The sequence below is a fragment of the Solanum pennellii genome, chromosome 3 (assembly GCF_001406875.1).
Source record: "Solanum pennellii chromosome 3, SPENNV200".
NCBI classification, from domain to species: domain Eukaryota; kingdom Viridiplantae; phylum Streptophyta; class Magnoliopsida; order Solanales; family Solanaceae; genus Solanum; species Solanum pennellii.
The window spans coordinates 9,626,136-9,635,865 of NC_028639.1; the positions used below are offsets into that span (position 1 = coordinate 9,626,136).

General features: G+C 28.6%; 1 non-coding gene and 1 pseudogene across 1 annotated transcript; both read right to left on the reverse strand.

The window, feature by feature from the left end:
* Positions 1–6,220: 6,220 nt before the first annotated feature.
* On the reverse strand, positions 6,221–6,369 carry LOC114076596 (annotated as a pseudogene).
* A 453-nt stretch (positions 6,370–6,822) lies between these two features.
* Positions 6,823–6,983, reverse strand: LOC114076594. The gene has a single exon (XR_003577655.1). It is a non-coding gene; the product is annotated as a U1 spliceosomal RNA (small nuclear RNA).
* Between the last annotated feature and the right edge of the window lie 2,747 nt (positions 6,984–9,730).

Genomic DNA, 9,730 nt, shown 5'->3' on the forward strand with positions numbered 1-9,730 from the left:
TTTTAAAAATTAGGTAGAAGTGACAAATAGTATAAATTAGGTTAAAAGATATTTTTCTCAATATTTTCAAACTTTTAACTTTTTCACTTTAATTCAACAATTGTACTTATCTGACAAATTCTTTAGTTGTCCGACAACTTCAGTAATTGTCCAGATGGGACAACTACGAGAGATATTCTTAGTTTACTCTTTCTATTGATACTAGTAAATTTGGCCGCGCTTAGCGCGGTTCTAGTAACGATTTTTTTAAATTAATGATCAACTTTTTACTTTTTACTTTAAAATTCTTCTTTTAAAAAAAGTTCAAAATATAGTTGTTTGTTAGTAATAACTCATACATATATCAAAGGATAAATAATTTAAGCATCGATTATTTTACTATAATCTTCATCTTTATACTTTGATGTTTTTATTATTTAGTTATTTGTTGACCATTTCAACTATATGAATATAACCACGTCAAACATGAAATGAGTATTTTATTCTTTTATCGGACATCATTTTAAAAAGAAGGCACAATCTTTCCAAGATAATGGGAGGAACAAACAAAATTAAAATATAAAAGACTTGATTCATAATTAAATTTTAGAATAAATTGACATAACAATATGAACATGTCTACTAAAATGAAATTAAATGACAAGCATTTACAATACATAAAGAATACTACCTCCTTGAAACATCATCTAAGCCTAAATTAACTTGCTGAAAACACTGAAGACATTAAATTTAAAAATAATATGAATTTAAACACTTCTAACATTTCAATAAAATAAATAGAAAATTTATGATTGCAATGGTTAATGCACTCTTAATTAGTAACACCATTCTTTTTCTTGATTTGTAATAATTTTTGTGTTTCTAATTAAGCTATATTTAAAGAAATTTATTAAAGAGTAAATTTGTTGAAAGAAAAATACTTTATCTATTTTTATTAGTTATCAACATTTTAAAATTATTGTCCCAATATATTTTATCATTAGAAAAATCAAATTGAAGTTAATTTATTTTTCATTTTACCCTTAAAATTAATTATTCAGAAAAAAAAAACTTTTTTTTATGATTTCTTAAAGATTTTTTTAAAAGAAAAATGTGACAACCAATATGGGATGAATAGAATAAACAATATCAACAAAAGGATTATTGGACAATCCACCTTAGATATTTTTATTAAAATGAAGGAAATGAAAGGAAAGAACGAAACAAAGAGCATCATATATTAAAAATATAATTGAAAATGAACCCTTATTTAAATTTGAATACAAACTATTTTAAACAATTTCATATCAATTATAGGCTAATTAATAGTATATTTTGATTTATCTAAATTATCCAATATTTTATTTTTGGGCAAACATTGTCAAATTAAATGTTATAGTTAATCATAGTTAATATCATTTTTGTATTTATACAGCTAATTAACCACTATCTTAATTACAATAATATTCCTGGTACCATATTTGATATTAAACATAAACATATATGAAATTGATATTAAGAAATGAATTATTGTACAATATAAATAAATAAAAGACATACTAATAGAAAAGAAAATAAGGTAAACTATACATACTTCTCCCAATTTAATTCGCTTGACAAATAACTCCAGTCTTCGTTAGATTCCCAAATTTTCAAAACAATAAAATTCAAGACTAAAATTCTAATTGCCACCAATATTGTTTTTACGAAATATCAATTCTCTTACTTTTGTCAAACCTGATGTTAATTAAAAAAAAAAAAAGAACAATCAAGAAAATCAATCACCTCTATTTCAAAATTCTGCAACTATACATATATTCAAGAAATCACTATGAAAAAGAAAAAAATATTTACCAAATGTCGGTAGTTGATCTATTATTCTATCAAACACCTGATGTTAGAAGAAGAAGAAAAAAAAGAACAATTAAGAAAAGAAATCACTTCTATTTCATAATAGTTGATATTTTATTCTGTCAAACACTTGATGGTTAAAAAAACAATAAAGAAAATTAATAACTTCTATTTTATAATCACACAAATAACATATAAAAAATAATCATATATATAATACTCCACCAATCACCAAATCGTAAGACTGAAAATTCAAGCATTCAAAAGTAGTAGCAAGTAGGATTCTTGAAAGATACTCATCATGTATATATAGAAATAGTCTATTCTCTTCAATTACCCACTTTCATCTTGACCCTTAGTCTTCAACCGTTTATTGTTACAATATTATATAGGAAAATTTAATTTTAATTACCAAGACAAATTAAATGAATCAAATTAATAGAATGATTTTAGAGAAAAATGAAAAGAGGAAAACTTTTTTAATAGGAGAAAAAAAAACTAGGTCATAGAGAGGTTCGTATGACCTTATATATATTTAACTTTACATTATATATAAATATAGATTAAACAAAAATTTGAAAAGTGTAATTCATGGATAATCATTCATGGTAAAAAGTTAAATAATAAAGAGGAAAAAATTAAAATGTGATGTCATTTTATAATTAATTTAAGGAAAAAAAAAAGGATAAATAAATAATTATTATGAGTAGAAATTAAAGAGGCTTGAGTTATGACTAATTACTTAGCATGTGAGGAGTCTTTTGTGTAAATGTTCATCAATAAATATAATATTTATTTGTAATAAATTAAGAAATTTACTTTTACAATGAAATTATTAGCTTAAATAAGAAAAGAAAAAAGCCCCCCAAAAGGAGAAAATGATAAGTCTAAATGGAGCCACAGAGAGTGTCACATCACCTACTCTATGTTTCTCCTTTATATTATATTAAGATAAGATTAAGATTAAAATTAAGATTAAGTTAAGATTAAGATTATATGGAAAAAAATATGTTTGCTCTATTTTAATTTGTTTGTTTAACTTTTTTAATCTATTTTAAATAGAATATTACTTTTTTTTTCAGCAACTCTTTAATTTGACTTTTCGTATAAAATAATTTCACATCATATAATTAAAAGAAATTTTAATAATAATTTAATTTAAGTTTCTTACCTTTTGTTCAGAAAATAATTATAACGATTCATTTTCTAAGATAACAAAAAATATAAAATTTAACTTTTTTTTTTGAAAAACAATATCTTCTTCGTATCATTTAATTTGAGTATCTTAATTTTGTCATAGAAAATAATTGTAATAATTCATTTGGGATGGTGCATACTCAATATTTCCTAGCACTTTCTATTTGTGGAATATTATATAAAGCCCAACCTGCTAGGAGAAGAACACTTATTTCCCAAAAAGTAAAATATTTGATTTTGAATGTGTCTTTACTTTGATTCCCTTTTTTAATTTCAAAATGAAATATTTTAATTTTTTTGCACGATAACATCATATTGATATCAGCATCCACCCTTTTCTTCTTCTTCGATATCATCACAATATATTACAATATATGAATATATTCTGGTGATATCAAAAACTAACTGAGCAATGTCTTTGTTGAAGGATTCTTGCATCCTCCTTGATACTAGCAAAGTATAGTATACTCTGGTGATATGAATGAGTAATTGAATAATGTTTTCTTTGAGGTTTGTTACAGTCCTTCGATAAAATTATTTAATCGTCCATTATACGGTAATGGTGTATACATATTGTCATATCATTGAGGTATATTTAAATTCCTCAATTTTAATTTTAATAAATATAAGAATTTCATAAATATTTAATAATTTTCTCTTTATTGTTTCTTATTTACTTCTTAAAAAAAGAGAATTCAATCCTATATGATAATGATAGTGGAAGAAAATAACAATTTACGTTTGCGGCACGTCAAGATCATACTTTGAAGAAGCTTTAATAGATAATGGAGTATATTCCAACTTAACACTCCCAAATAGATATGATCGATGTTTCGAGTTTTTTGAAATATTATTCAATCGAAACAATTCATGTTTGCGGCACTTCAAATTTCAAAATCAACAAGTTTTAATGGCTAATGGAGTCTTGTAATTCTGACCAACTCAAGATCTCCTCTAAACAAGCGCGGACCAACATTCACCCATGAGGGTGCACGTGCACCCCCGATAACTTTTTTAAAAAGTCGTATATATATATATATATATATATATATATATATATATATAGAGAGAGAGAGAGAGAGAGAGAGAGAGAGTTAACAAAATGAATATATATTTAGTTGTTCACCCTAAAAAACAAAAGTTGTTGTGGGTGCACTTGTCGAACACACCAGTCTGATGTGCAACTGCGTGAGATCGATTCCCGGCGAAGGTGCCATTAATTTAACTTCAAATCCAACCTTTTCTCTTAAAAAAAAACTTTTTAAAAATTTCTTTTATTAAAACTTGTTTTTGCCACCTCATCTGGCCCCATCCCTTTCTTAACTTCTTTTGGTCGTCCGGTCCTATTCCTTTCTTAATTGCATTTGAAAATCAATAAAAGCCATAACACAATTCTAAACAAAACATAAGACTAATTTTCCCTAGCACAGTTGGATTCGGCTCCTCTTCATTTCTCTTATATCTATTTTTTTCAAGTTTTAGTTTAGATTGAAGACACATGTCATAGTTTAGAATTAATGGTTGAGATCTAATTGATTAAAATAAAATCCTAACAATAGTTATTTACTTCTTAAACATTTTTTCAATCCAACAATTCTAGATTTACATTATATTTTTCATAAATATATTTGAAAGACTTCACTGCATAATTGAAGTCGTATTCCTATTATCTCTGTTTAAATTGGTGAGTTCTTCTTTATAAGCGTATTTTCTTTTTGCAATAATTTGTTGTTAATTCTTGTGATTTGACATGGGTAGATTTTTGACGAACAAATAATTCTTGTCAACTAAGTGCTAGTTTTAGAGAAAATTCTTCGCATTTTATAGATGAGTTTGATTTGCAGTCACTTAAACCAGGTCCTGAAGAAATAATAACCATTGATAAATATAGCCCTAGAATACGAGATGAAGTGAGAAGACACTATATTCAACAAGGGTCTTGTTAATCCTAGCCTTATTCTTAGTCAATCTTAGTGGTGTCCCTCTATCTTCAAATTATGGGTCCGCCACTGCCTTTTCAATAATCTCAAATTTTATATATAAGCTCCTCTCAATGTTCTCAAAACAATTTACGTTTATCGCGGGTCAAAATTTGAAACTCAAATTTTAATGATGAATATTTTTGGCACATAATTGGTTTGTCAAAAATAGGTAAACTTTTGTTCCATCAAAACTGCCCCTCTCATTCCTGAAATAGCCACACTCAGAGTTGGTCCAATCTGTACTTCTACTACAGCTTCAACTGTTTTAAAATTTTAAAACCAAATCGAATGTTAATTTAAAACACCCCTTGTTATTTTCATATTTATGTGAAAAAAATATATAATTAAAGAAAATTCAAATTATATATCTAAATAAAATTTCATCTTCAAATTAACCAAACCATTTCCAATAGACATTCTGCAATTTTTAATCTGTATAAAAGAAATTTCTTACCTTGAAAATAAGAAAAAACACTCTTGTAAGAGTAGTTCGCTTTGTGCTCACTGCATGGCTGCGTAATTTTTATTGAGAATTTATGAGTTTGTTTTATTTATGTTTACTTATTATTCAAAGATGTGGTACTCGCCTCACTCCATTAATATTTATATGAAAAAAAATCAATCATCATGTTTCTTTGATGATTATGTACACATATGGTCACAAGCAGATCGATGAAATGTCACCTAGAATGTTTTAGCCAGTATCTTGATTATTCTTGACTTGTGCGTGGAGTAGCGATTTTTACTACACAAATTCAAAAATAAAAACACACGAAGAAGGTAAAAGGATTCAACAATAAAAATAATTTTATCGTTATATATGGAGTGTGATTTTTTGGTGAAGGCTCAGCTTTTCCTCTTTCTTGTAATGGCTTTGAGTCATATAATGAACGTCGTGTCTCGAGCTAAGATTTTGAAACCAACAGAAAGTGGAGTGGATAGGGTTTAAGCCAACCACTACACTCTGTTCTGCCAAACTTGTAATTTCACCTGAAGGTTGAGAAGGAACCACTACAGAAAAAAAAATACAAAAAATGCTAAACTTTAACCGATGAAACTTTAGTGGGCTACAAAAAGTACTAACATGTAACTGTCACTAGAATAGTTACCTATATTTTTATGGCACAACTGCACTACTTTCAAGTGAAGAGCTGTATTCAATTTTCAACAAACATAGAATCTCTATTAATTTTTCTTTTTAAGATATGGGTAGGGTCACGCAGACCCACTATCACAAATTATGACGTAGGCTCGACCACTTGGGCCGACCTTAGGCAGGCACCCTTCCAAAATGCTATGAAGTCACCAATCTAAGCCATGGGTGTTACTGATTGCCCAATGACCCCGTCCAGGTAAAGTTTGTTTCCCTTTGGCTCCTTCCTATAATTTTATATCCATCCAGATACTGTTTTCCTTCATTTCAGTCGATGAGGAACATTGCACCACATAAACAACAAACACATCTTTACAGCTCTCTTATTAGCCAAGAACTACTACGAACCAGGGATAAAAATGACGATGAAAAAAAAAATTTTGTGACAAACATGAACGTCAAAATTCATGTGTTTATTATAGGGCCTTTACTCAATATCTCAGGTTTAACATATTAGCCGCGTCTGGGAGCAATTGATTAATTATTTATTCCTCATACAATACACATACAAAATCACTCTGCAAAACAAAAAGTAAACCAATAAGAACATGTTCAATTTTTATACTTTAGCCCCAAGTTTAGCTGAAAACCATGTATCAGTCAGTAACCAGATGCAACAAAAAATTGAAAAAGGTTTGACAAAATTTTGTTTTAGAATTGGTAGGGGCCGCGCGAACGCAGGCCCCCGCTGCAACAAATTATGACGTAGGCTCGGCCACTTGGACCGACCTTAGGCGGGCACCCCTCCAGAGTGCAATGGAGGTCACCAACCTAGGCCATGGGCCTTATTGATCACCCATTGACCCCGTCCAGGTAAGTATGTCTCCTGGAGCTCAGACCTTTTTTCTTATACCCATTTTAATCCCTTTATTCCTTTGCTTCAGCCGATGAGGGACTTATTTTTGCCCTTGATTATATTTTTTTCATTTATAGCACCACAAAGACAACAAACAGGATGACTAATTCATCTTTCTTTGCCTTTGTAAGTGGAACATATGGAAGTATCCATGGCAATGGGATTTGGCTCATGAAACAACCATTCAACCAAATGCAATTTCCTTTTGTTCTCTATTCTTGTCGTAAATGGAGAGACTATTGCAAGAAGAATTTTGTTTAAAAGTAGCATATTCTTCTTTTGATTTTTCAATCTTTCATCTTTCTTCACCAAACAATCTTTTGCTTTATCTTGTTCAATTACTTATACATCACACACGCATCCGTCAACGTTTCTAAAGAGTACAATCAGCATAGGCTAAACCTGATTGCTTAACAGCCAGAACAAGTAGATGGCTTTGATAAGCTTAAGAATGATGTTGATCACTTTGACCTCTCTAAACTTTGATTTTTGAGAAAAGAATTAGGTAAAGCTTACAAAGAAGAAGAAGCATACTGAAAATAAAAATCTATAGCTTTATGGTTGCAAGATGAAAACTATTCAGCGACGAAAATGCAATAGCATCAAATGTTTTGGCCTAGCTAATGGAAATTGGGTATCAGAACAAGGAGATATTATTAGAGTAGAGGAAAATTATTATGAAAATTTATTTACTACCTCTAGACCAACAAATCTTGATCCCATTTTGAACTTAATATCGAGATTAGTTGAAGATTCCATCAACCAAAGTCTTATTAAACATGTTGTCTTTAGATGCATCCATTATAGACACCAGGGATATATGGAATGACCCCTTTTTTCTTTCACAATTATTGTTGAAATGTTTTATCTACAGACATTATAGTTGTCGTTAAAAATTTCTTCTATTCAAGATATCTCTTACCCTCTTGGAATAAAACTCTTATTACTTTAATCCTTAAAGTAAAGAATCCTAGTGTTATTAGTCAATTTAGACCTAATAGCCTGTGCTCTACCATATACAAAATTAACTAAGATTATCGGAGCAAGATTCAAAAGGTATTTGCCTAGTATAATCTCTCATAATCAATCTACCTTTGTAGGGAGTAGACATATTGTTGATATTGTTGTCTTGGCTCTTGAGTGTGTACATGTGATGAAAAATAAGAGAAGAAATCATAAATTTATGGTCTTAAAATTAGACATGGCAAAAGCTTACAATAGAGGGGAATGGATGGGTTTTCATGAAACTTTTGTTAGTTGGATTATGCAATTTACTTACAAGTTTAATATAAATGGTGAAATTGTTCACTACAAAAGAAACTCCAATTACCAATAAAAAAAAATGTTTATAAATTCTTCAAATTGATTGGCAAATTGAGTTACCAACCAAATGTCAACTTATATAAATCAGTTGTCCATAAATATTACCAATCGATTTTAATTTGTTGGTAAATTTACCAACCAAAAATCAGTTGGTAAACACCTAAAAATGTTGTTAAAAAATTTGGCCCTGAAATTTTCGTTGGTAAATTTACCAACTAATTTTTGGTTAGTATATCTTTAGTACCTTTACTAACAAATTGAAAAGGAGTTAGTAAATTTTTTTCTCCATTATGAAAATTTATGTTGGTAATTTACAAATAAATTTTAAATACTTCTTTTTGAGTTTTCCATCCGGTGTCCAATACCCACATTGGAGCCCGACTAAATTCGAATTCACATCGAGAAATCTCACGTTGGGGGGGGGGGTAAAACACTCCCTAACAGAGGCAACTCTCTACACAAGGGGGATTGAACCTCAGACCTCTTGGTTAAGAATGAAGGAGTACTTACGTTAGTATGATTATTTGTTTTTTCAATAAATTTACTAAATGATTGTTAATTTATTGGTAATATATCATTCGAGTTTAATGTAAAGTTAGTAAGTGATGACAATATGTTCAAAATATTATTAACTAAATAATTATTTAATAGTAAAATATTTATTAATTTATTGCATTCAAAAATCTAAGAGCACGAATATAGATCCAAAAATATTAATATCAATTTTATACATCATATTTGAATGAAACAATGAAAAACCTATGATAACAAGTTAAATTAATCTCAATATGACATATATCATTCAATCAAAAAATTTAATTTGAGCACGTTTACCAAAAATAGTGGTCAAATCTAATTTTGGCCAAAAATTAAAAGTTAAAACGCCTAACAATAGAAACTGAAACTAGAAAGCTCAAAACCTGAACTAGTCATCCTATTAGATATAAAAATGACCTTCCGATATTAATCGCGCTGACGGAATTCTAATCAGAGCACATTTTATAAAAAATGTTAAGTAAAGTCAAATTTTAGTCAAAAGCTAAAAGTTAAAACGCCTAAGTTACATACTAAATATGAAAATCTCAAAATCCAAATCAACAATCTTGTAAGACGAAAAATGACCTTCCAGAGTTACCGCACTGACGAGATTCAAATTTGAGCATGTTTCCCTAAAAAATTGACGTAATTTAAATTTTAGCCAAGAGTTAAAAGTTAAATCGTTTAATAACACAAATTGAAAATAAAAGTCTCAAAACACGAATCAATCATCCTATGAGATCAAAACTGAACTTATATGGATAATCTCGGTGACAAATTTCAGTTTGAGGATGATTATCAAAAATATTGACTGAGGTGAAATTTTAGACAAAATTTAAAAGTTAAAATTCA